General features: G+C 50.6%; 4 non-coding genes across 4 annotated transcripts; 2 read left to right on the forward strand and 2 right to left on the reverse strand.

Moving 5' to 3' along the window:
* The first annotated feature begins 219 nt into the window (after positions 1–219).
* On the forward strand, positions 220–306 carry trnay-gua (transfer RNA tyrosine (anticodon GUA)). Its single transcript is given in 2 exon segments — positions 220–256; positions 271–306. It is a non-coding gene; the product is annotated as a tRNA-Tyr (tRNA).
* A 595-nt stretch (positions 307–901) lies between these two features.
* trnay-gua (transfer RNA tyrosine (anticodon GUA)) lies at positions 902–988 on the forward strand. The gene is given in 2 exon segments: positions 902–938; positions 953–988. It is a non-coding gene; the product is annotated as a tRNA-Tyr (tRNA).
* A 6412-nt stretch (positions 989–7400) lies between these two features.
* On the reverse strand, positions 7401–7472 carry trnae-cuc (transfer RNA glutamic acid (anticodon CUC)). The gene has a single exon. It is a non-coding gene; the product is annotated as a tRNA-Glu (tRNA).
* Positions 7473–8073: 601 nt separating this feature from the next.
* On the reverse strand, positions 8074–8145 carry trnae-cuc (transfer RNA glutamic acid (anticodon CUC)). Its single transcript has one exon. It is a non-coding gene; the product is annotated as a tRNA-Glu (tRNA).
* Between the last annotated feature and the right edge of the window lie 18130 nt (positions 8146–26275).

Raw genomic sequence — 26275 nt, forward strand, 5'->3', positions numbered from 1 at the left:
GGGAATCGAACCCGGCCGCAGCGGTGAGAGCGCCGAATCCTAGCCACTAGACCACCAGGGCCACCGTTTTCAGCTACGTCTGAAAGGAAGGAGATAGGATTAAGTTCAGGGGCTAGGGCTAGGCTTTTGCCGGATGTACTCGCTCTACAATCATAGGAGTGCATGAGAGTCTGTCCTAAACGCACTTGTCAGTTTTCAGTCCAACCCTTTAGCATAGCACCTTCGATAGCTCAGTTGGTAGAGCGGAGGACTGTAGTTGTTAATAAGGCGATCCTTAGGTCGCTGGTTCAAATCCGGCTCGAAGGAGACTTTTCTTTTCCCTCGTGCCACTGCGGGATATCATGGCCAGGTGCCTGCCTGCAGATGCACTGGCATGCCAGAGTGCAATATGCTGAAGGCAGTGACGGATCATTTACATTGTTCCATTCAAATTTCTCAAACTTTATCTTGCCTCCCTAAAAGACTTGCAGACTTGAAAACATAAAGCCACGCTGGTGTGGGTGTGTGGAGGTGGTGAATGAGGCAGCAACGTGTCGTTTAGAAGTTTGGCAAAAAAGGAAGTAGCAGAAGGAGGACGCTTTACATTCCTTCAACCTACACAGCCCAGCATGTGGGTGGGGGGGGGACCTTCCAGAGTCTTGTAGTGGACTTGGTGTGCAAGAAAGCACACACTTCCCTGACCGGGAATCGAACCCGGCCGCAGCGGTGAGAGCGCCGAATCCTAGCCACTAGACCACCAGGGCCACCGTTTTCAGCTACGTCTGAAAGGAAGGAGATAGGATTAAGTTCAGGGGCTAGGGCTAGGCTTTTGCCGGATGTACTCGCTCTACAATCATAGGAGTGCATGAGAGTCTGTCCTAAACGCACTTGTCAGTTTTCAGTCCAACCCTTTAGCATAGCACCTTCGATAGCTCAGTTGGTAGAGCGGAGGACTGTAGTTGTTAATAAGGCGATCCTTAGGTCGCTGGTTCAAATCCGGCTCGAAGGAGACTTTTCTTTTCCCTCGTGCCACTGCGGGATATCATGGCCAGGTGCCTGCCTGCAGATGCACTGGCATGCCAGAGTGCAATATGCTGAAGGCAGTGACGGATCATTTACATTGTTCCATTCAAATTTCTCAAACTTTATCTTGCCTCCCTAAAAGACTTGCAGACTTGAAAACATAAAGCCACGCTGGTGTGGGTGTGTGGAGGTGGTGAATGAGGCAGCAACGTGTCGTTTAGAAGTTTGGCAAAAAAGGAAGTAGCAGAAGGAGGACGCTTTACATTCCTTTAACCTACACAGCATGTGGGTGGGGGGCTTCCAGAGTCTTGTAGTGGACTTGGTGTGCAAGAAAGCACACGCTTCCCTGAGCGGGAATCGAACCCGGGCCGCGGCAGTGAGAGCGCCGAATCCTAGCCACTAGACCACCAGGGACACCGTTTTCAGCCACGTCTGAAAGGAAGGAGATAGGATTAAGTTCAGGGGCTAGGGCTAGGCTTTTGCCAGATGTACTCGTTCTACAATCATAGGAGAGCATCCGAGTCTGTCCTAAATGCACTTGTCAGTTTTCAGTCCAACTCTTTAGGCTAGCGCCTTTGATAGCTCACTTGGTAGAGCAGAGGACTGTAGTTGTTAATAAGGCAATCCTTAGGTCGCGGGTTCAAATCCGGCTCGAAGAAGACTTTTCTTTTCCCTCGCGCCACTGCCGGATATCATGGCCAGGTGCCTGCCTGCAGATGCGCTGGCATGCCAGAGTGCAATCTGCTGAAGGCAGTGACGGATCATTTACACTGTTCCATTCAAATTTCTCAAACATTATCTTGCCTCCCTAAAAGACTTGCAGACTTGAAAGCATAAAGCCACGCTGGTGTGGGTGTGTGGAGGTGGTGAATGAGGCAGCAACGTGTCGTTTAGAAGTTTGGCAAAAAAGGAAGTAGCAGAAGGAGGACGCTTTACATTCCTTTAACCTACACAGCATGTGGGTGGGGGGCTTCCAGAGTCTTGTAGTGGACTTGGTGTGCAAGAAAGCACACGCTTCCCTGAGCGGGAATCGAACCCGGGCCGCGGCAGTGAGAGCGCCGAATCCTAGCCACTAGACCACCAGGGACACCGTTTTCAGCCACGTCTGAAAGGAAGGAGATAGGATTAAGTTCAGGGGCTAGGGCTAGGCTTTTGCCAGATGTACTCGTTCTACAATCATAGGAGAGCATCCGAGTCTGTCCTAAATGCACTTGTCAGTTTTCAGTCCAACTCTTTAGGCTAGCGCCTTTGATAGCTCACTTGGTAGAGCAGAGGACTGTAGTTGTTAATAAGGCAATCCTTAGGTCGCGGGTTCAAATCCGGCTCGAAGAAGACTTTTCTTTTCCCTCGCGCCACTGCCGGATATCATGGCCAGGTGCCTGCCTGCAGATGCGCTGGCATGCCAGAGTGCAATCTGCTGAAGGCAGTGACGGATCATTTACACTGTTCCATTCAAATTTCTCAAACATTATCTTGCCTCCCTAAAAGACTTGCAGACTTGAAAGCATAAAGCCACGCTGGTGTGGGTGTGTGGAGGTGGTGAATGAGGCAGCAACGTGTCGTTTAGAAGTTTGGCAAAAAAGGAAGTAGCAGAAGGAGGACGCTTTACATTCCTTTAACCTACACAGCATGTGGGTGGGGGGCTTCCAGAGTCTTGTAGTGGACTTGGTGTGCAAGAAAGCACACGCTTCCCTGAGCGGGAATCGAACCCGGGCCGCGGCAGTGAGAGCGCCGAATCCTAGCCACTAGACCACCAGGGACACCGTTTTCAGCCACGTCTGAAAGGAAGGAGATAGGATTAAGTTCAGGGGCTAGGGCTAGGCTTTTGCCAGATGTACTCGTTCTACAATCATAGGAGAGCATCCGAGTCTGTCCTAAATGCACTTGTCAGTTTTCAGTCCAACTCTTTAGGCTAGCACCTTTGATAGCTCAGTTGGTAGAGCAGAGGACTGTAGTTGTTAATAAGGCGATCCTTAGGTCGCGGGTTCAAATCCGGCTCGAAGAAGACTTTTCTTTTCCCTCGCGCCACTGCCGGATATCATGGCCAGGTGCCTGCCTGCAGATGCGCTGGCATGCCAGAGTGCAATATGCTGAAGGCAGTGACGGATAATTTACACTGTTCCATTCAAATTTCTCAAACTTTATCTTGCCTCCCTAAAAGACTTGCAGACTTGAAAGCATAAAGCCACGCTGGTGTGGGTGTGTGGAGGTGGTGAATGAGGCAGCAACATGTCGTTTAGAAGTTTGGCAAAAAAGGAAGTAGCAGAAGGAGGACGCTTTACATTCCTTTAACCTACACAGCATGTGGGTGGGGGGCTTCCAGAGTCTTGTAGTGGACTTGGTGTGCAAGAAAGCACACGCTTCACTGAGCGGGAATCGAACCCGGGCCGCGGCGGTGAGAGCGCCGAATCCTAGCCACTAGACCACCAGGGACACCGTTTTTAGCCACGTCTGAAAGGAAGGAGATAGGATTAAGTTCAGGGGCTAGGGCTAGGCTTTTGCCAGATGTACTCGTTCTACAATCATAGGAGAGCATCCGAGTCTGTTCTAAATGCACTTGTCAGTTTTCAGTCCGACCCCTTAGCATAGCACCTTCGATAGCTCAGTTGGTAGAGCAGAGGACTGTAGTTGTTAATAAGGCGATCCTTAGGTCGCGGGTTCAAATCCGGCTCGAAGAAGACTTTTCTTTTCCCTCGCGCCACTGCCGGATATCATGGCCAGGTGCCTGCCTGCAGATGCGCTGGCATGCCAGAGTGCAATATGCTGAAGGCAGTGACGGATAATTTACACTGTTCCATTCAAATTTCTCAAACTTTATCTTGCCTCCCTAAAAGACTTGCAGACTTGAAAGCATAAAGCCACGCTGGTGTGGGTGTGTGGAGGTGGTGAATGAGGCAGCAACGTGTCGTTTAGAAGTTTGGCAAAAAAGGAAGTAGCAGAAGGAGGACGCTTTACATTCCTTTAACCTACACAGCATGTGGGTGGGGGGCTTCCAGAGTCTTGTAGTGGACTTGGTGTGCAAGAAAGCACACGCTTCCCTGACCGGGAATCGAACCCGGGCCGCGGCAGTGAGAGCGCCGAATCCTAGCCACTAGACCACCAGGGACACCGTTTTCAGCCACGTCTGAAAGGAAGGAGATAGGATTAAGTTCAGGGGCTAGGGCTAGGCTTTTGCCAGATGTACTCGTTCTACAATCATAGGAGAGCATCTGAGTCTGTCCTAAATGCACTTGTCAGTTTTCAGTCCAACTCTTTAGGCTAGCGCCTTTGATAGCTCACTTGGTAGAGCGGAGGACTGTAGTTGTTAATAAGGCAATCCTTAGGTCGCGGGTTCAAATCCGGCTCGAAGAAGACTTTTCTTTTCCCTCGCGCCACTGCCGGATATCATGGCCAGGTGCCTGCCTGCAGATGCGCTGGCATGCCAGAGTGCAATCTGCTGAAGGCAGTGACGGATCATTTACACTGTTCCATTCAAATTTCTCAAACATTATCTTGCCTCCCTAAAAGACTTGCAGACTTGAAAGCATAAAGCCACGCTGGTGTGGGTGTGTGGAGGTGGTGAATGAGGCAGCAACGTGTCGTTTAGATGTTTGGCAAAAAAGGAAGTAGCAGAAGGAGGACGCTTTACATTCCTTTAACCTACACAGCATGTGGGTGGGGGGCTTCCAGAGTCTTGTAGTGGACTTGGTGTGCAAGAAAGCACACGCTTCCCTGACCAGGAATCGAACCCGGGCCGCGGCAGTGAGAGCGCCGTATCCTAGCCACTAGACCACCAGGGACACCGTTTTCAGCCACGTCTGAAAGGAAGGAGATAGGATTAAGTTCAGGGGCTAGGGCTAGGCTTTTGCCAGATGTACTCGTTCTACAATCATAGGAGAGCATCCGAGTCTGTCCTAAATGCACTTGTCAGTTTTCAGTCCAACTCTTTAGGCTATTGCTTTGATAGCTCAGTTGGTAGAGCGGAGGACTGTAGTTGTTAATAAGTCAATCCTTAGGTCGCGGGTTCAAATCCGGCTCGAAGAAGACTTTTCTTTTCCCTCGCGCCACTGCCGGATATCATGGCCAGGTGCCTGCCTGCAGATGCGCTGGCATGCCAGAGTGCAATCTGCTGAAGGCAGTGACGGATCATTTACACTGTTCCATTCAAATTTCTCAAACATTATCTTGCCTCCCTAAAAGACTTGCAGACTTGAAAGCATAAAGCCACGCTGGTGTGGGTGTGTGGAGGTGGTGAATGAGGCAGCAACGTGTCGTTTAGATGTTTGGCAAAAAAGGAAGTAGCAGAAGGAGGACGCTTTACATTCCTTTAACCTACACAGCATGTGGGTGGGGGGCTTCCAGAGTCTTGTAGTGGACTTGACGTGCAAGAAAGCACACGCTTCCCTGAGCGGGAATCGAACCCGGGCCGCGGCAGTGAGAGCGCCGAACCCTAGCCACTAGACCACCAGGGACACCGTTTTCAGCCACGTCTGAAAGGAAGGAGATAGGATTAAGTTCAGGGGCTAGGGCTAGGCTTTTGCCAGATGTACTCGTTCTACAATCATAGGAGAGCATCCGAGTCTGTCCTAAATGCACTTGTCAGTTTTCAGTCCAACTCTTTAGGCTAGCACCTTTGATAGCTCAGTTGGTAGAGCAGAGGACTGTAGTTGTTAATAAGGCGATCCTTAGGTCGCGGGTTCAAATCCGGCTCGATGAAGACTTTTCTTTTCCCTCGCGCCACTGCCGGATATCATGGCCAGGTGCCTGCCTGCAGATGCGCTGGCATGCCAGAGTGCAATCTGCTGAAGGCAGTGACGGATCATTTACACTGTTCCATTCAAATTTCTCAAACATTATCTTGCCTCCCTAAAAGACTTGCAGACTTGAAAGCATAAAGCCACGCTGGTGTGGGTGTGTGGAGGTGGTGAATGAGGCAGCAACGTGTCGTTTAGAAGTTTGGCAAAAAAGGAAGTAGCAGAAGGAGGACGCTTTACATTCCTTTAACCTACACAGCATGTGGGTGGGGGGCTTCCAGAGTCTTGTAGTGGACTTGGTGTGCAAGAAAGCACACGCTTCCCTGAGCGGGAATCGAACCCGGGCCGCGGCAGTGAGAGCGCCGAATCCTAGCCACTAGACCACCAGGGACACCGTTTTCAGCCACGTCTGAAAGGAAGGAGATAGGATTAAGTTCAGGGGCTAGGGCTAGGCTTTTGCCAGATGTACTCGTTCTACAATCATAGGAGAGCATCCGAGTCTGTCCTAAATGCACTTGTCAGTTTTCAGTCCAACTCTTTAGGCTAGCGCCTTTGATAGCTCACTTGGTAGAGCGGAGGACTGTAGTTGTTAATAAGGCAATCCTTAGGTCGCGGGTTCAAATCCGGCTCGAAGAAGACTTTTCTTTTCCCTCGCGCCACTGCCGGATATCATGGCCAGGTGCCTGCCTGCAGATGCGCTGGCATGCCAGAGTGCAATCTGCTGAAGGCAGTGACGGATCATTTACACTGTTCCATTCAAATTTCTCAAACTTTATCTTGCCTCCCTAAAAGACTTGCAGACTTGAAAGCATAAAGCCACGCTGGTGTGGGTGTGTGGAGGTGGTGAATGAGGCAGCAACGTGTCGTTTAGAAGTTTGGCAAAAAAGGAAGTAGCAGAAGGAGGACGCTTTACATTCCTTTAACCTACACAGCATGTGGGTGGGGGGCTTCCAGAGTCTTGTAGTGGACTTGGTGTGCAAGAAAGCACACGTTTCCCTGACCGGGAATCGAACCCGGGCCGCGGCAGTGAGAGCGCCGAATCCTAGCCACTAGACCACCAGGAACACCGTTTTCAGCCACGTCTGAAAGGAAGGAGATAGGATTAAGTTCAGGGGCTAGGGCTAGGCTTTTGCCAGATGTACTCGTTCTACAATCATAGGAGAGCATCTGAGTCTGTCCTAAATGCACTTGTCAGTTTTCAGTCCAACTCTTTAGGCTAGCGCCTTTGATAGCTCACTTGGTAGAGCGGAGGACTGTAGTTGTTAATAAGGCAATCCTTAGGGCGTGGGTTCAAATCCGGCTCGAAGAAGACTTTTCTTTTCCCTCGCGCCACTGCCGGATATCATGGCCAGGTGCCTGCCTGCAGATGCGCTGGCATGCCAGAGTGCAATCTGCTGAAGGCAGTGACGGATCATTTACACTGTTCCATTCAAATTTCTCAAACATTATCTTGCCTCCCTAAAAGACTTGCAGACTTGAAAGCATAAAGCCATGCTGGTGTGGGTGTGTGGAGGTGGTGAATGAGGCAGCAACGTGTCGTTTAGATGTTTGGCAAAAAAGGAAGTAGCAGAAGGAGGACGCTTTACATTCCTTTAACCTACACAGCATGTGGGTGGGGGGCTTCCAGAGTCTTGTAGTGGACTTGGTGTGCAAGAAAGCACACGCTTCCCTGACCGGGAATCGAACCCGGGCCGCGGCGGTGAGAGCGCCGAATCCTAGCCACTAGACCACCAGGGACACCGTTTTCAGCCTAGTCTGAAAGGAAGGAGATAGGATTAAGTTCAGGGGCTAGGGCTAGGCTTTTGCCAGATGTACTCGTTCTACAATCATAGGAGAGCATCCGAGTCTGTCCTAAATGCACTTGTCAGTTTTCAGTCCAACTCTTTAGGCTAGCACCTTTGATAGCTCAGTTGGTAGAGCAGAGGACTGCAGTTGTTAATAAGGCGATCCTTAGGTCGCGGGTTCAAATCCGGCTCGAAGAAGACTTTTCTTTTCCCTCGCGCCACTGCCGGATATCATGGCCAGGTGCCTGCCTGCAGATGCGCTGGCATGCCAGAGTGCAATCTGCTGAAGGCAGTGACGGATCATTTACACTGTTCCATTCAAATTTCTCAAACATTATCTTGCCTCCCTAAAAGACTTGCAGACTTGAAAGCATAAAGCCACGCTGGTGTGGGTGTGTGGAGGTGGTGAATGAGGCAGCAACGTGTCGTTTAGAAGTTTGGCAAAAAAGGAAGTAGCAGAAGGAGGACGCTTTACATTCCTTTAACCTACACAGCATGTGGGTGGGGGGCTTCCAGAGTCTTGTAGTGGACTTGGTGTGCAAGAAAGCAGACGCTTCCCTGACCGGGAATCGAACCCGGGCCGCGGCGGTGAGAGCGCCGAATCCTAGCCACTAGACCACCAGGGACACCGTTTTCAGCCACGTCTGAAAGGAAGGAGATAGGATTAAGTTCAGGGGCTAGGGCTAGGCTTTTGCCAGATGTACTCGTTCTACAATCATAGGAGAGCATCCGAGTCTGTCCTAAATGCACTTGTCAGTTTTCAGTCCAACTCTTTAGGCTAGCGCCTTTGATAGCTCAGTTGGTAGAGCGGAGGACTGTAGTTGTTAATAAGGCGATCCTTAGGTCGCGGGTTCAAATCCGGCTTGAAGAAGACTTTTCTTTTCCCTCGCGCCACTGCCGGATATCATGGCCAGGTGCCTGCCTGCAGATGCGCTGCCATGCCAGAGTGCAATCTGCTGAAGGCAGTGACGGATCATTTACACTGTTCCATTCAAATTTCTCAAACATTATCTTGCCTCCCTAAAAGACTTGCAGACTTGAAAGCATGAAGCCACGCTGGTGTGGGTGTGTGGAGGTGGTGAATGAGGCAGCAACATGTCGTTTATAAGTTTGGCAAAAAAGGAAGTAGCAGAAGGAGGACGCTTTACATTCCTTTAACCTACACAGCATGTGGGTGGGGGGCTTCCAGAGTCTTGTAGTGGACTTGGTGTGCAAGAAAGCACACGCTTCCCTGAGCGGGAATCGAACCCGGGCCGCGGCGGTGAGAGCGCCGAATCCTAGCCACTAGACCACCAGGGACACCGTTTTCAGCCACGTTTGAAAGGAAGGAGATAGGATTAAGTTCAGGGGCTAGGGCTAGGCTTTTGCCAGATGTACTCGTTCTACAATCATAGGAGAGCATCCGAGTCTGTCCTAAATGCACTTGTCAGTTTTCAGTCCAACTCTTTAGGCTAGCACCTTTGATAGCTCAGTTGGTAGAGCGGAGGACTGTAGTTGTTAATAAGGCGATCCTTAGGTCGCGGGTTCAAATCCGGCTCGAAGAAGACTTTTCTTTTCCCTCGCGCCACTGCGGGATATCATGGCCAGGTGCCTGCCTGCAGATGCGCTGGCATGCCAGAGTGCAATCTGCTGAAGGCAGTGACGGATCATTTACACTGTTCCATTCAAATTTCTCAAACATTATCTTGCCTCCCTAAAAGACTTGCAGAATTGAAAGCATAAAGCCACGCTGGTGTGGGTGTGTGGAGGTGGTGAATGAGGCAGCAACGTGTCGTTTAGAAGTTTGGCAATAAAGGAAGTAGCAGAAGGAGGACGCTTTACATTCCTTTAACCTACACAGCATGTGGGTGGGGGGCTTCCAGAATCTTGTAGTGGACTTGGTGTGCAAGAAAGCAGACGCTTCCCTGAGCGGGACTCGAACCCGGGCTGCGGCGGTGAGAGCGCCGAATCCTAGCCACTAGACCACCAGGGACACCGTTTTCAGCCACGTCTGAAAGGAAGGAGATAGGATTAAGTTCAGGGGCTAGGGCTAGGCTGTTGCCAGATGTACTCGTTCTACAATCATAGGAGAGCATCCGAGTCTGTCCTAAATGCACTTGTCAGTTTTCAGTCCAACTCTTTAGGCTAGCGCCTTTGATAGCTCAGTTGGTAGAGCGGAGGACTGTAGTTGTTAATAAGGCGATCCTTAGGTCGCGGGTTCAAATCCGGCTTGAAGAAGACTTTTCTTTTCCCTCGCGCCACTGCCGGATATCATGGCCAGGTGCCTGCCTGCAGATGCGCTGGCATGCCAGAGTGCAATCTGCTGAAGGCAGTGACGGATCATTTACACTGTTCCATTCAAATTTCTCAAACATTATCTTGCCTCCCTAAAAGACTTGCAGACTTGAAAGCATGAAGCCACGCTGGTGTGGGTGTGTGGAGGTGGTGAATGAGGCAGCAACATGTCGTTTATAAGTTTGGCAAAAAAGGAAGTAGCAGAAGGAGGACGCTTTACATTCCTTTAACCTACACAGCATGTGGGTGGGGGGCTTCCAGAGTCTTGTAGTGGACTTGGTGTGCAAGAAAGCACACGCTTCCCTGACCGGGAATCGAACCCAGGCCGCGGCAGTGAGAGCGCCGAATCCTAGCCACTAGACCACCAGGGACACCGTTTTCAACCACGTCTGAAAGGAAGGAGATAGGATTAAGTTCAGGGGCTAGGGCTAGGCTTTTGCCAGATGTACTCGTTCTACAATCATAGGAGAGCATCTGAGTCTGTCCTAAATGCACTTGTCAGTTTTCAGTCCAACTCTTTAGGCTAGCGCCTTTGATAGCTCACTTGGTAGAGCGTAGGACTGTAGTTGTTAATAAGGCAATCCTTAGGTCGCGGGTTCAAATCCGGCTCGAAGAAGACTTTTCTTTTCCCTCGCGCCACTGCCGGATATCATGGCCAGGTGCCTGCCTGCAGATGCGCTGGCATGCCAGAGTGCAATCTGCTGAAGGCAGTGACGGATCATTTACACTGTTCCATTCAAATTTCTCAAACATTATCTTGCCTCCCTAAAAGACTTGCAGACTTGAAAGCATAAAGCCACGCTGGTGTGGGTGTGTGGAGGTGGTGAATGAGGCAGCAACGTGTCGTTTAGAAGTTTGGCAAAAAAGGAAGTAGCAGAAGGAGGACGCTTTACATTCCTTTAACCTACACAGCATGTGGGTGGGGGGCTTCCAGAGTCTTGTAGTGGACTTGGTGTGCAAGAAAGCAGACGCTTCCCTGAGCGGGAATCGAACCCGGGCCGCGGCGGTGAGAGCGCCGAATCCTAGCCACTAGACCACCAGGGACACCGTTTTCAGCCACGTCTGAAAGGAAGGAGATAGGATTAAGTTCAGGGGCTAGGGCTAGGCTTTTGCCAGATGTACTCGTTCTACAATCATAGGAGAGCATCCGAGTCTGTCCTAAATGCACTTGTCAGTTTTCAGTCCAACTCTTTAGGCTAGCACCTTTGATAGCTCAGTTGGTAGAGCAGAGGACTGTAGTTGTTAATAAGGCGATCCTTAGGTCGCGGGTTCAAATCCGGCTCGAAGAAGACTTTTCTTTTCCCTCGCGCCACTGCCGGATATCATGGCCAGGTGCCTGCCTGCAGATGCGCTGGCATGCCAGAGTGCAATCTGCTGAAGGCAGTGACAGATCATTTACACTGTTCCATTCAAATTTCTCAAACATTATCTTGCCTCCCTAAAAGACTTGCAGACTTGAAAGCATAAAGCCACGCTGGTGTGGGTGTGTGGAGGTGGTGAATGAGGCAGCAACGTGTCGTTTAGAAGTTTGGCAAAAAAGGAAGTAGCAGAAGGAGGACGCTTTACATTCCTTTAACCTACACAGCATGTGGGTGGGGGGCTTCCAGAGTCTTGTAGTGGACTTGGTGTGCAAGAAAGCAGACGCTTCCCTGAGCGGGAATCGAACCCGGGCCGCGGCAGTGAGAGCGCCGAATCCTAGCCACTAGACCACCAGGGACACCGTTTTCAGCCACGTCTGAAAGGAAGGAGATAGGATTAAGTTCAGGGGCTAGGGCTAGGCTTTTGCCAGATGTACTCGTTCTACAATCATAGGAGAGCATCCGAGTCTGTCCTAAATGCACTTGTCAGTTTTCAGTCCAACTCTTTAGGCTAGCGCCTTTGATAGCTCAGTTGGTAGAGCGGAGGACTGTAGTTGTTAATAAGGCAATCCTTAGGTCGCGGGCTCGAAGAAGACTTTTCTTTTCCCTCGCGCCACTGCCGGATATCATGGCCAGGTGCCTGCCTGCAGATGCGCTGGCATGCCAGAGTGCAATCTGCTGAAGGCAGTGACGGATCATTTACACTGTTCCATTCAAATTTCTCAAACATTATCTTGCCTCCCTAAAAGACTTGCAGACTTGAAAGCATAAAGCCACGCTGGTGTGGGTGTGTGGAGGTGGTGAATGAGGCAGCAACGTGTCGTTTAGAAGTTTGGCAAAAAAGGAAGTAGCAGAAGGAGGAAGCTTTACATTCCCTTAACCTACACAGCATGTGGGTGGGGGGCTTCCAGAGTCTTGTAGTGGACTTGGTGTGCAAGAAAGCAGACGCTTCCCTGAGCGGGAATCGAACCCGGGCCGCGGCGGTGAGAGCGCCGAATCCTAGCCATTAGACCACCAGGGACACCGTTTTCAGCCACGTCTGAAAGGAAGGAGATAGGATTAAGTACAGGGGCTAGGGCTAGGCTTTTGCCAGATGTACTCGTTCTACAATCATAGGAGAGCATCCGAGTCTGTCCTAAATGCACTTGTCAGTTTTCAGTCCAACTCTTTAGGCTAGCACCTTTGATAGCTCAGTTGGTAGAGCAGAGAACTGTAGTTGTTAATAAGGCGATCCTTAGGTCGCGGGTTCAAATCCGGCTCGAAGAAGACTTTTCTTTTCCCTCGCGCCACTGCCGGATATCATGGCCAGGTGCCTGCCTGCAGATGCGCTGGCATGCCAGAGTGCAATCTGCTGAGGGCAGTGACAGATCATTTACACTGTTCCATTCAAATTTCTCAAACATTATCTTGCCTCCCTAAAAGACTTGCAGACTTGAAAGCATAAAGCCACGCTGGTGTGGGTGTGTGGAGGTGGTGAATGAGGCAGCAACGTGTCGTTTAGAAGTTTGGCAAAAAAGGAAGTAGCAGAAGGAGGACGCTTTACATTCCTTTAACCTACACAGCATGTGGGTGGGGGGCTTCCAGAGTCTTGTAGTGGACTTGGTGTGCAAGAAAGCAGACGCTTCCCTGACCGGGAATCGAACCCGGGCCACGGCGGTGAGAGCGCCTAATCCTAGCCACTAGACCACCAGGGACACCGTTTTCAGCCACGTCTGAAAGGAAGGAGATAGGATTAAGTTCAGGGGCTAGGGCTAGGCTTTTGCCAGATGTACTCGTTCTACAATCATAGGAGAGCATCCGAGTCTGTCCTAAATGCACTTGTCAGTTTTCAGTCCAACTCTTTAGGCTAGCACCTTTGATAGCTCAGTTGGTAGAGCAGAGGACTGTAGTTGTTAATAAGGCGATCCTTAGGTCGCGGGTTCAAATCCGGCTCGAAGAAGACTTTTCTTTTCCCTCGCGCCACTGCCGGATATCATGGCCAGGTGCCTGCCTGCAGATGCGCTGGCATGCCAGAGTGCAATCTGCTGAAGGCAGTGACGGATCATTTACACTGTTCCATTCAAATTTCTCAAACATTATCTTGCCTCCCTAAAAGACTTGCAGACTTGAAAGCATAAAGCCACGCTGGTGTGGGTGTGTGGAGGTGGTGAATGAGGCAGCAACGTGTCGTTTAGAAGTTTGGCAAAAAAGGAAGTAGCAGAAGGAGGAAGCTTTACATTCCTTTAACCTACACAGCATGTGGGTGGGGGGCTTCCAGAGTCTTGTAGTGGACTTGGTGTGCAAGAAAGCACACGCTTCCCTGACCGGGAATCGAACCCGGGCCACGACAGTGAGAGCGCCGAATCCTAGCCACTAGACCACCAGGGACACCGTTTTCAGCCACGTCTGAAAGGAAGGAGATAGGATTAAGTTCAGGGGCTAGGGCTAGGCTTTTGCCAGATGTACTCGTTCTACAATCATAGGAGAGCATCCGAGTCTGTCCTAAATGCACTTGTCAGTTTTCAGTCCAACTCTTTAGGCTAGCGCCTTTGATAGCTCAGTTGGTAGAGCGGAGGACTGTAGTTGTTAATAAGGCAATCCTTAGGTCGCGGGCTCGAAGAAGACTTTTCTTTTCCCTCGCGCCACTGCCGGATATCATGGCCAGGTGCCTGCCTGCAGATGCGCTGGCATGCCAGAGTGCAATCTGCTGAAGGCAGTGACGGATCATTTACACTGTTCCATTCAAATTTCTCAAACATTATCTTGCCTCCCTAAAAGACTTGCAGACTTGAAAGCATAAAGCCACGCTGGTGTGGGTGTGTGGAGGTGGTGAATGAGGCAGCAACGTGTCGTTTAGAAGTTTGGCAAAAAAGGAAGTAGCAGAAGGAGGACGCTTTACATTCCTTTAACCTACACAGCATGTGGGTGGGGGGCTTCCAGAGTCTTGTAGTGGACTTGGTGTGCAAGAAAGCAGACGCTTCCCTGAGCGGGAATCGAACCCGGGCCGCGGCGGTGAGAGCGCCGAATCCTAGCCACTAGACCACCAGGGACACCGTTTTCAGCCACGTCTGAAAGGAAGGAGATAGGATTAAGTTCAGGGGCTAGGGCTAGGCTTTTGCCAGATGTACTCGTTCTACAATCATAGGAGAGCATCCGAGTCTGTCCTAAATGCACTTGTCAGTTTTCAGTCCAACTCTTTAGGCTAGCACCTTTGATAGCTCAGTTGGTAGAGCAGAGGACTGTAGTTGTTAATAAGGCGATCCTTAGGTCGCGGGTTCAAATCCGGCTCGAAGAAGACTTTTCTTTTCCCTCGCGCCACTGCCGGATATCATGGCCAGGTGCCTGCCTGCAGATGCGCTGGCATGCCAGAGTGCAATCTGCTGAAGGCAGTGACAGATCATTTACACTGTTCCATTCAAATTTCTCAAACATTATCTTGCCTCCCTAAAAGACTTGCAGACTTGAAAGCATAAAGCCACGCTGGTGTGGGTGTGTGGAGGTGGTGAATGAGGCAGCAACGTGTCGTTTAGAAGTTTGGCAAAAAAGGAAGTAGCAGAAGGAGGACGCTTTACATTCCTTTAACCTACACAGCATGTGGGTGGGGGGCTTCCAGAGTCTTGTAGTGGACTTGGTGTGCAAGAAAGCAGACGCTTCCCTGAGCGGGAATCGAACCCGGGCCGCGGCAGTGAGAGCGCCGAATCCTAGCCACTAGACCACCAGGGACACCGTTTTCAGCCACGTCTGAAAGGAAGGAGATAGGATTAAGTTCAGGGGCTAGGGCTAGGCTTTTGCCAGATGTACTCGTTCTACAATCATAGGAGAGCATCCGAGTCTGTCCTAAATGCACTTGTCAGTTTTCAGTCCAACTCTTTAGGCTAGCGCCTTTGATAGCTCAGTTGGTAGAGCGGAGGACTGTAGTTGTTAATAAGGCAATCCTTAGGTCGCGGGCTCGAAGAAGACTTTTCTTTTCCCTCGCGCCACTGCCGGATATCATGGCCAGGTGCCTGCCTGCAGATGCGCTGGCATGCCAGAGTGCAATCTGCTGAAGGCAGTGACGGATCATTTACACTGTTCCATTCAAATTTCTCAAACATTATCTTGCCTCCCTAAAAGACTTGCAGACTTGAAAGCATAAAGCCACGCTGGTGTGGGTGTGTGGAGGTGGTGAATGAGGCAGCAACGTGTCGTTTAGAAGTTTGGCAAAAAAGGAAGTAGCAGAAGGAGGAAGCTTTACATTCCCTTAACCTACACAGCATGTGGGTGGGGGGCTTCCAGAGTCTTGTAGTGGACTTGGTGTGCAAGAAAGCAGACGCTTCCCTGAGCGGGAATCGAACCCGGGCCGCGGCGGTGAGAGCGCCGAATCCTAGCCATTAGACCACCAGGGACACCGTTTTCAGCCACGTCTGAAAGGAAGGAGATAGGATTAAGTACAGGGGCTAGGGCTAGGCTTTTGCCAGATGTACTCGTTCTACAATCATAGGAGAGCATCCGAGTCTGTCCTAAATGCACTTGTCAGTTTTCAGTCCAACTCTTTAGGCTAGCACCTTTGATAGCTCAGTTGGTAGAGCAGAGAACTGTAGTTGTTAATAAGGCGATCCTTAGGTCGCGGGTTCAAATCCGGCTCGAAGAAGACTTTTCTTTTCCCTCGCGCCACTGCCGGATATCATGGCCAGGTGCCTGCCTGCAGATGCGCTGGCATGCCAGAGTGCAATCTGCTGAGGGCAGTGACAGATCATTTACACTGTTCCATTCAAATTTCTCAAACATTATCTTGCCTCCCTAAAAGACTTGCAGACTTGAAAGCATAAAGCCACGCTGGTGTGGGTGTGTGGAGGTGGTGAATGAGGCAGCAACGTGTCGTTTAGAAGTTTGGCAAAAAAGGAAGTAGCAGAAGGAGGACGCTTTACATTCCTTTAACCTACACAGCATGTGGGTGGGGGGCTTCCAGAGTCTTGTAGTGGACTTGGTGTGCAAGAAAGCAGACGCTTCCCTGACCGGGAATCGAACCCGGGCCACGGCGGTGAGAGCGCCTAATCCTAGCCACTAGACCACCAGGGACACCGTTTTCAGCCACGTCTGAAAGGAAGGAGATAGGATTAAGTTCAGGGGCTAGGGCTAGGCTTTTGCCAGATGTACTCGTTCTACAATCATAGGAGAGCATCCGAGTCTGTCCTAAATGCACTTGTCAGTTTTCAGTCCAACTCTTTAGGCTAGCACCTTTGATAGCTCAGTTGGTAGAGCAGAGGACTGTAGTTGTTAATAAGGCGATCCTTAGGTCGCGGGTTCAAATCCGGCTCGAAGAAGACTTTTCTTTTCCCTCGCGCCACTGCCGGATATCATGGCCAGGTGCCTGCCTGCAGATGCGCTGGCATGCCAGAGTGCAATCTGCTGAAGGCAGTGACGGATCATTTACACTGTTCCATTCAAATTTCTCAAACATTATCTTGCCTCCCTAAAAGACTTGCAGACTTGAAAGCATAAAGCCACGCTGGTGTGGGTGTGTGGAGGTGGTGAATGAGGCAGCAACGTGTCGTTTAGAAGTTTGGCAAAAAAGGAAGTAGCAGAAGGAGGAAGCTTTACATTCCTTTAACCTACACAGCATGTGGGTGGGGGGCTTCCAGAGTCTTGTAGTGGACTTGGTGTGCAAGAAAGCACACGCTTCCCTGACCGGGAATCGAACCCGGGCCACGACAGTGAGAGCGCCGAATCCTAGCCACTAGACCACCAGGGACACCGTTTTCAGCCACGTCTGAAAGGAAGGAGATAGGATTAAGTTCAGGGGCTAGGGCTAGGCTTTTGCCAGATGTACTCGTTCTACAATCATAGGAGAGCATCCGAGTCTGTCCTAAATGCACTTGTCAGTTTTCAGTCCAACTCTTTAGGCTAGCGCCTTTGATAGCTCAGTTGGTAGAGCGGAGGACTGTAGTTGTTAATAAGGCAATCCTTAGGTCGCGGGCTCGAAGAAGACTTTTCTTTTCCCTCGCGCCACTGCCGGATATCATGGCCAGGTGCCTGCCTGCAGATGCGCTGGCATGCCAGAGTGCAATCTGCTGAAGGCAGTGACGGATCATTTACACTGTTCCATTCAAATTTCTCAAACATTATCTTGCCTCCCTAAAAGACTTGCAGACTTGAAAGCATAAAGCCACGCTGGTGTGGGTGTGTGGAGGTGGTGAATGAGGCAGCAACGTGTCGTTTAGAAGTTTGGCAAAAAAGGAAGTAGCAGAAGGAGGACGCTTTACATTCCTTTAACCTACACAGCATGTGGGTGGGGGGCTTCCAGAGTCTTGTAGTGGACTTGGTGTGCAAGAAAGCAGACGCTTCCCTGAGCGGGAATCGAACCCGGGCCGCGGCGGTGAGAGCGCCGAATCCTAGCCACTAGACCACCAGGGACACCGTTTTCAGCCACGTCTGAAAGGAAGGAGATAGGATTAAGTTCAGGGGCTAGGGCTAGGCTTTTGCCAGATGTACTCGTTCTACAATCATAGGAGAGCATCCGAGTCTGTCCTAAATGCACTTGTCAGTTTTCAGTCCAACTCTTTAGGCTAGCACCTTTGATAGCTCAGTTGGTAGAGCAGAGGACTGTAGTTGTTAATAAGGCGATCCTTAGGTCGCGGGTTCAAATCCGGCTCGAAGAAGACTTTTCTTTTCCCTCGCGCCACTGCCGGATATCATGGCCAGGTGCCTGCCTGCAGATGCGCTGGCATGCCAGAGTGCAATCTGCTGAAGGCAGTGACAGATCATTTACACTGTTCCATTCAAATTTCTCAAACATTATCTTGCCTCCCTAAAAGACTTGCAGACTTGAAAGCATAAAGCCACGCTGGTGTGGGTGTGTGGAGGTGGTGAATGAGGCAGCAACGTGTCGTTTAGAAGTTTGGCAAAAAAGGAAGTAGCAGAAGGAGGACGCTTTACATTCCTTTAACCTACACAGCATGTGGGTGGGGGGCTTCCAGAGTCTTGTAGTGGACTTGGTGTGCAAGAAAGCAGACGCTTCCCTGAGCGGGAATCGAACCCGGGCCGCGGCGGTGAGAGCGCCGAATCCTAGCCACTAGACCACCAGGGACACCGTTTTCAGCCACGTCTGAAAGGAAGGAGATAGGATTAAGTTCAGGGGCTAGGGCTAGGCTTTTGCCAGATGTACTCGTTCTACAATCATAGGAGAGCATCCGAGTCTGTCCTAAATGCACTTGTCAGTTTTCAGTCCAACTCTTTAGGCTAGCGCCTTTGATAGCTCAGTTGGTAGAGCGGAGGACTGTAGTTGTTAATAAGGCAATCCTTAGGTCGCGGGCTCGAAGAAGACTTTTCTTTTCCCTCGCGCCACTGCCGGATATCATGGCCAGGTGCCTGCCTGCAGATGCGCTGGCATGCCAGAGTGCAATCTGCTGAAGGCAGTGACGGATCATTTACACTGTTCCATTCAAATTTCTCAAACATTATCTTGCCTCCCTAAAAGACTTGCAGACTTGAAAGCATAAAGCCACGCTGGTGTGGGTGTGTGGAGGTGGTGAATGAGGCAGCAACGTGTCGTTTAGAAGTTTGGCAAAAAAGGAAGTAGCAGAAGGAGGAAGCTTTACATTCCTTTAACCTACACAGCATGTGGGTGGGGGGCTTCCAGAGTCTTGTAGTGGACTTGGTGTGCAAGAAAGCACACGCTTCCCTGACCGGGAATCGAACCCGGGCCACGACAGTGAGAGCGCCGAATCCTAGCCACTAGACCACCAGGGACACCGTTTTCAGCCACGTCTGAAAGGAAGGAGATAGGATTAAGTTCAGGGGCTAGGGCTAGGCTTTTGCCAGATGTACTCGTTCTACAATCATAGGAGAGCATCCGAGTCTGTCCTAAATGCACTTGTCAGTTTTCAGTCCAACTCTTTAGGCTAGCGCCTTTGATAGCTCAGTTGGTAGAGCGGAGGACTGTAGTTGTTAATAAGGCAATCCTTAGGTCGCGGGCTCGAAGAAGACTTTTCTTTTCCCTCGCGCCACTGCCGGATATCATGGCCAGGTGCCTGCCTGCAGATGCGCTGGCATGCCAGAGTGCAATCTGCTGAAGGCAGTGACGGATCATTTACACTGTTCCATTCAAATTTCTCAAACATTATCTTGCCTCCCTAAAAGACTTGCAGACTTGAAAGCATAAAGCCACACTGGTGTGGGTGTGTGGAGGTGGTGAATTAGGCAGCAACGTGTCGTTTAGAAGTTTGGCAAAAAAGGAAGTAGCAGAAGGAGGACGCTTTACATTCCTTTAACCTACACAGCATGTGGGTGGGGGGCTTCCAGAGTCTTGTAGTGGACTTGGTGTGCAAGAAAGCAGACGCTTCCCTGAGCGGGAATCGAACCCGGGCCGCGGCGGTGAGAGCGCCGAATCCTAGCCATTAGACCACCAGGGACACCGTTTTCAGCCACGTCTGAAAGGAAGGAGATAGGATTAAGTACAGGGGCTAGGGCTAGGCTTTTGCCAGATGTACTCGTTCTACAATCATAGGAGAGCATCCGAGTCTGTCCTAAATGCACTTGTCAGTTTTCAGTCCAACTCTTTAGGCTAGCACCTTTGATAGCTCAGTTGGTAGAGCAGAGAACTGTAGTTGTTAATAAGGCGATCCTTAGGTCGCGGGTTCAAATCCGGCTCGAAGAAGACTTTTCTTTTCCCTCGCGCCACTGCCGGATATCATGGCCAGGTGCCTGCCTGCAGATGCGCTGGCATGCCAGAGTGCAATCTGCTGAGGGCAGTGACAGATCATTTACACTGTTCCATTCAAATTTCTCAAACATTATCTTGCCTCCCTAAAAGACTTGCAGACTTGAAAGCATAAAGCCACGCTGGTGTGGGTGTGTGGAGGTGGTGAATGAGGCAGCAACGTGTCGTTTAGAAGTTTGGCAAAAAAGGAAGTAGCAGAAGGAGGAAGCTTTACATTCCTTTAACCTACACAGCATGTGGGTGGGGGGCTTCCAGAGTCTTGTAGTGGACTTGGTGTGCAAGAAAGCAGACGCTTCCCTGACCGGGAATCGAACCCGGGCCGCGGCAGTGAGAGCGCCGAATCCTAGCCACTAGACCACCAGGGACACCGTTTTCAGCCACGTCTGAAAGGAAGGAGATAGGATTAAGTTCAGGGGCTAGGGCTAGGCCTTTGCCAGATGTACTCGTTCTACAATCATAGGAGAGCATCCGAGTCTGTCCTAAATGCACTTGTCAGTTTTCAGTCCAACTCTTTAGGCTAGCGCCTTTGATAGCTCAGTTGGTAGAGCAGAGGACTGTAGTTGTTAATAAGGCGATCCTTAGGTCGCGGGTTCAAATCCGGCTCGAAGAAGACTTTTCTTTTCCCTCGCGCCACTGCCGGATATCATGGCCAGGTGCCTGCCTGCAGATGCGCTGGCATGCCAGAGTGCAATCTGCTGAAGGCAGTGACAGATCATTTACACTGTTCCATTCAAATTTCTCAAACATTATCTTGCCTCCCTAAAAGACTTGCAGACTTGAAAGCATAAAGCCACGCTGGTGTGGGTGTGTGGAGGTGGTGAATGAGGCAGCAACGTGTCGTTTAGAAGTTTGGCAAAAAAGGAAGTAGCAGAAGGAGGACGCTTTACATTCCTTTAACCTACACAGCATGTGGGTGGGGGGCTTCCAGAGTCTTGTAGTGGACTTGGTGTGCAAGAAAGCAGACGCTTCCCTGAGCGGGAATCGAACCCGGGCCGCGGCGGTGAGAGCGCCGAATCCTAGCCACTAGACCACCAGGGACACCGTTTTCAGCCACGTCTGAAAGGAAGGAGATAGGATTAAGTTCAGGGGCTAGGGCTAGGCTTTTGCCAGATGTACTCGTTCTACAATCATAGGAGAGCATCCGAGTCTGTCCTAAATGCACTTGTCAGTTTTCAGTCCAACTCTTTAGGCTAGCGCCTTTGATAGCTCAGTTGGTAGAGCGGAGGACTGTAGTTGTTAATAAGGCAATCCTTAGGTCGCGGGCTCGAAGAAGACTTTTCTTTTCCCTCGCGCCACTGCCGGATATCATGGCCAGGTGCCTGCCTGCAGATGCGCTGGCATGCCAGAGTGCAATCTGCTGAAGGCAGTGACGGATCATTTACACTGTTCCATTCAAATTTCTCAAACATTATCTTGCCTCCCTAAAAGACTTGCAGACTTGAAAGCATAAAGCCACGCTGGTGTGGGTGTGTGGAGGTGGTGAATGAGGCAGCAACGTGTCGTTTAGAAGTTTGGCAAAAAAGGAAGTAGCAGAAGGAGGAAGCTTTACATTCCTTTAACCTACACAGCATGTGGGTGGGGGGCTTCCAGAGTCTTGTAGTGGACTTGGTGTGCAAGAAAGCACACGCTTCCCTGACCGGGAATCGAACCCGGGCCGCGGCAGTGAGAGCGCCGAATCCTAGCCACTAGACCACCAGGGACACCGTTTTCAGCCACGTCTGAAAGGAAGGAGATAGGATTAAGATCAGGGGCTAGGGCTAGGCTTTTGCCAGATGTACTCGTTCTACAATCATAGGAGAGCATCCGAGTCTGTCCTAAATGCACTTGTCAGTTTTCAGTCCAACTCTTTAGGCTAGCACCTTTGATAGCTCAGTTGGTAGAGCGGAGGACTGTAGTTGTTAATAAGGCAATCCTTAGGTCGCGGGCTCGAAGAAGACTTTTCTTTTCCCTCGCGCCACTGCGGGATATCATGGCCAGGTGCCTGCCTGCAGATGCGCTGGCATGCCAGAGTGCAATCTGCTGAAGGCAGTGACGGATCATTTACACTGTTCCATTCAAATTTCTCAAACATTATCTTGCCTCCCTAAAAGACTTGCAGACTTGAAAGCATAAAGCCACGCTGGTGTGGGTGTGTGGAGGTGGTGAATTAGGCAGCAACGTGTCGTTTAGAAGTTTGGCAAAAAAGGAAGTAGCAGAAGGAGGACGCTTTACATTCCTTTAACCTACACAGCATGTGGGTGGGGGGCTTCCAGAGTCTTGTAGTGGACTTGGTGTGCAAGAAAGCAGACGCTTCCCTGAGCGGGAATCGAACCCGGGCCGCGGCGGTGAGAGCGCCGAATCCTAGCCACTAGACCACCAGGGACACCGTTTTCAGCCACGTCTGAAAGGAAGGAGATAGGATTAAGTTCAGGGGCTAGGGCTAGGCTTTTGCCAGATGTACTCGTTCTACAATCATAGGAGAGCATCCGAGTCTGTCCTAAATGCACTTGTCAGTTTTCAGTCCAACTCTTTAGGCTAGCACCTTTGATAGCTCAGTTGGTAGAGCAGAGGACTGTAGTTGTTAATAAGGCGATCCTTAGGTCGCGGGTTCAAATCCGGCTCGAAGAAGACTTTTCTTTTCCCTCGCGCCACTGCCGGATATCATGGCCAGGTGCCTGCCTGCAGATGCGCTGGCATGCCAGAGTGCAATCTGCTGAAGGCAGTGACGGATCATTTACACTGTTCCATTCAAATTTCTCAAACATTATCTTGCCTCCCTAAAAGACTTGCAGACTTGAAAGCATAAAGCCACGCTGGTGTGGGTGTGTGGAGGTGGTGAATGAGGCAGCAACGTGTCGTTTAGAAGTTTGGCAAAAAAGGAAGTAGCAGAAGGAGGAAGCTTTACATTCCTTTAACCTACACAGCATGTGGGTGGGGGGCTTCCAGAGTCTTGTAGTGGACTTGGTGTGCAAGAAAGCAGACGCTTCCCTGACCGGGAATCGAACCCGGGCCGCGGCAGGGAGAGTGCCGAATCCTAGCCACTAGACCACCAGGGACACCGTTTTCAGCCACGTCTGAAAGGAAGTAGATAGGATTAAGTTCAGGGGCTAGGGCTAGGGTTTTGCCAGATGTACTCGTTCTACAATCATAGGAGAGCATCCGAGTCTGTCCTAAATGCACTTGTCAGTTTTCAGTCCAACTCTTTAGGCTAGCACCTTTGATAGCTCAGTTGGTAGAGCAGAGGACTGTAGTTGTTAATAAGGCGATCCTTAGGTCGCGGGTTCAAATCCGGCTCGAAGAAGACTTTTCTTTTCCCTCGCGCCACTGCCGGATATCATGGCCAGGTGCCTGCCTGCAGATGCGCTGGCATGCCAGAGTGCAATCTGCTGAAGGCAGTGACGGTTCATTTACACTGTTCCATTCAAATTTCTCAAACATTATCTTGCCTCCCTAAAAGACTTGCAGACTTGAAAGCATAAAGCCACGCTGGTGTGGGTGTGTGGAGGTGGTGAATGAGGCAGCAACATGTCGTTTAGAAGTTTGGCAAAAAAGGAAGTAGCAGAAGGAGGAAGCTTTACATTCCTTTAACCTACACAGCATGTGGGTGGGGGGCTTCCAGAGTCTTGTAGTGGACTTGGTGTGCAAGAAAGCACACGCTTCCCTGACCGGGAATCGAACCCGGGCCGCGGCAATGAGAACGCCGAATCCTAGCCACTAGACCACCAGGGACACCGTTTTCAGCCATGTCTGAAAGGAAGGAGATAGGATTAAGTTCAGGGGCTAGGGCTAGGCTTTTGCCAGATGTACTCGTTCTACAATCATAGGAGAGCATCCGAGTCTGTCCTAAATGCACTTGTCAGTTTTCAGTCCAACTCTTTAGGCTAGCGCCTTTGATTGCTCAGTTGGTAGAGCGGAGGACTGTAGTTGTTAATAAGGCAATCCTTATGTCGCGGGTTCAAATCCGGCTCGAAGAAGACTTTTCTTTTCCCTCGCGCCACTGCCGGATATCATGGCCAGGTGCCTGCCTGCAGATGCGCTGGCATGCCAGAGTGCAATCTGCTGAAGGCAGTGACGGATCATTTACACTGTTCCATTCAAATTTCTCAAACATTATCTTGCCTCCCTAAAAGACTTGCAGACTTGAAAGCATAAAGCCACGCTGGTGTGGGTGTGTGGAGGTGGTGAATGAGGCAGCAACGTGTCGTTTAGAAGTTTGGCAAAAAAGGAAGTAGCAGAAGGAGGAAGCTTTACATTCCTTTAACCTACACAGCATGTGGGTGGGGGGCTTCCAGAGTCTTGTAGTGGACTTGGTGTGCAAGAAAGCAGACGCTTCCCTGACCGGGAATCGAACCCGGGCCGCGGCAGGGAGAGTGCCGAATCCTAGCCACTAGACCACCAGGGACACCGTTTTCAGCCACGTCTGAAAGGAAGTAGATAGGATTAAGTTCAGGGGCTAGGGCTAGGGTTTTGCCAGATGTACTCGTTCTACAATCATAGGAGAGCATCCGAGTCTGTCCTAAATGCACTTGTCAGTTTTCAGTCCAACTCTTTAGGCTAGCACCTTTGATAGCTCAGTTGGTAGAGCAGAGGACTGTAGTTGTTAATAAGGCGATCCTTAGGTCGCGGTTTCAAATCCGGCTCGAAGAAGACTTTTCTTTTCCCTCGCGCCACTGCCGGATATCATGGCCAGGTGCCTGCCTGCAGATGCGCTGGCATGCCAGAGTGCAATCTGCTGAAGGCAGTGACGGATCATTTACACTGTTCCATTCAAATTTCTCAAACATTATCTTGCCTCCCTAAAAGACTTGCAGACTTGAAAGCATAAAGCCACGCTGGTGTGGGTGTGTGGAGGTGGTGAATGAGGCAGCAACGTGTCGTTTAGAAGTTTGGCAAAAAAGGAAGTAGCAGAAGGAGGAAGCTTTACATTCCTTTAACCTACACAGCATGTGGGTGGGGGGCTTCCAGAGTCTTGTAGTGGACTTGGTGTGCAAGAAAGCACACGCTTCCCTGACCGGGAATCGAACCCGGGCCGCGGCAGTGAGAGCGCCGAATCCTAGCCACTAGACCACCAGGGACACCGTTTTCAGCCACGTCTGAAAGGAAGGAGATAGGATTAAGATCAGGGGCTAGGGCTAGGCTTTTGCCAGATGTACTCGTTCTACAATCATAGGAGAGCATCCGAGTCTGTCCTAAATGCACTTGTCAGTTTTCAGTCCAACTCTTTAGGCTAGCACCTTTGATAGCTCAGTTGGTAGAGCGGAGGACTGTAGTTGTTAATAAGGCAATCCTTAGGTCGCGGGCTCGAAGAAGACTTTTCTTTTCCCTCGCGCCACTGCGGGATATCATGGCCAGGTGCCTGCCTGCAGATGCGCTGGCATGCCAGAGTGCAATCTGCTGAAGGCAGTGACGGATCATTTACACTGTTCCATTCAAATTTCTCAAACATTATCTTGCCTCCCTAAAAGACTTGCAGACTTGAAAGCATAAAGCCACGCTGGTGTGGGTGTGTGGAGGTGGTGAATTAGGCAGCAACGTGTCGTTTAGAAGTTTGGCAAAAAAGGAAGTAGCAGAAGGAGGACGCTTTACATTCCTTTAACCTACACAGCATGTGGGTGGGGGGCTTCCAGAGTCTTGTAGTGGACTTGGTGTGCAAGAAAGCAGACGCTTCCCTGAGCGGGAATCGAACCCGGGCCGCGGCGGTGAGAGCGCCGAATCCTAGCCACTAGACCACCAGGGACACCGTTTTCAGCCACGTCTGAAAGGAAGGAGATAGGATTAAGTTCAGGGGCTAGGGCTAGGCTTTTGCCAGATGTACTCGTTCTACAATCATAGGAGAGCATCCGAGTCTGTCCTAAATGCACTTGTCAGTTTTCAGTCCAACTCTTTAGGCTAGCACCTTTGATAGCTCAGTTGGTAGAGCAGAGGACTGTAGTTGTTAATAAGGCGATCCTTAGGTCGCGGGTTCAAATCCGGCTCGAAGAAGACTTTTCTTTTCCCTCGCGCCACTGCCGGATATCATGGCCAGGTGCCTGCCTGCAGATGCGCTGGCATGCCAGAGTGCAATCTGCTGAAGGCAGTGACGGATCATTTACACTGTTCCATTCAAATTTCTCAAACATTATCTTGCCTCCCTAAAAGACTTGCAGACTTGAAAGCATAAAGCCACGCTGGTGTGGGTGTGTGGAGGTGGTGAATGAGGCAGCAACGTGTCGTTTAGAAGTTTGGCAAAAAAGGAAGTAGCAGAAGGAGGAAGCTTTACATTCCTTTAACCTACACAGCATGTGGGTGGGGGGCTTCCAGAGTCTTGTAGTGGACTTGGTGTGCAAGAAAGCAGACGCTTCCCTGACCGGGAATCGAACCCGGGCCGCGGCAGGGAGAGTGCCGAATCCTAGCCACTAGACCACCAGGGACACCGTTTTCAGCCACGTCTGAAAGGAAGTAGATAGGATTAAGTTCAGGGGCTAGGGC

Source organism: Hoplias malabaricus, unplaced genomic scaffold (assembly GCF_029633855.1).
Source record: "Hoplias malabaricus isolate fHopMal1 unplaced genomic scaffold, fHopMal1.hap1 scaffold_100, whole genome shotgun sequence".
NCBI classification, from domain to species: Eukaryota; Metazoa; Chordata; class Actinopteri; order Characiformes; family Erythrinidae; genus Hoplias; species Hoplias malabaricus.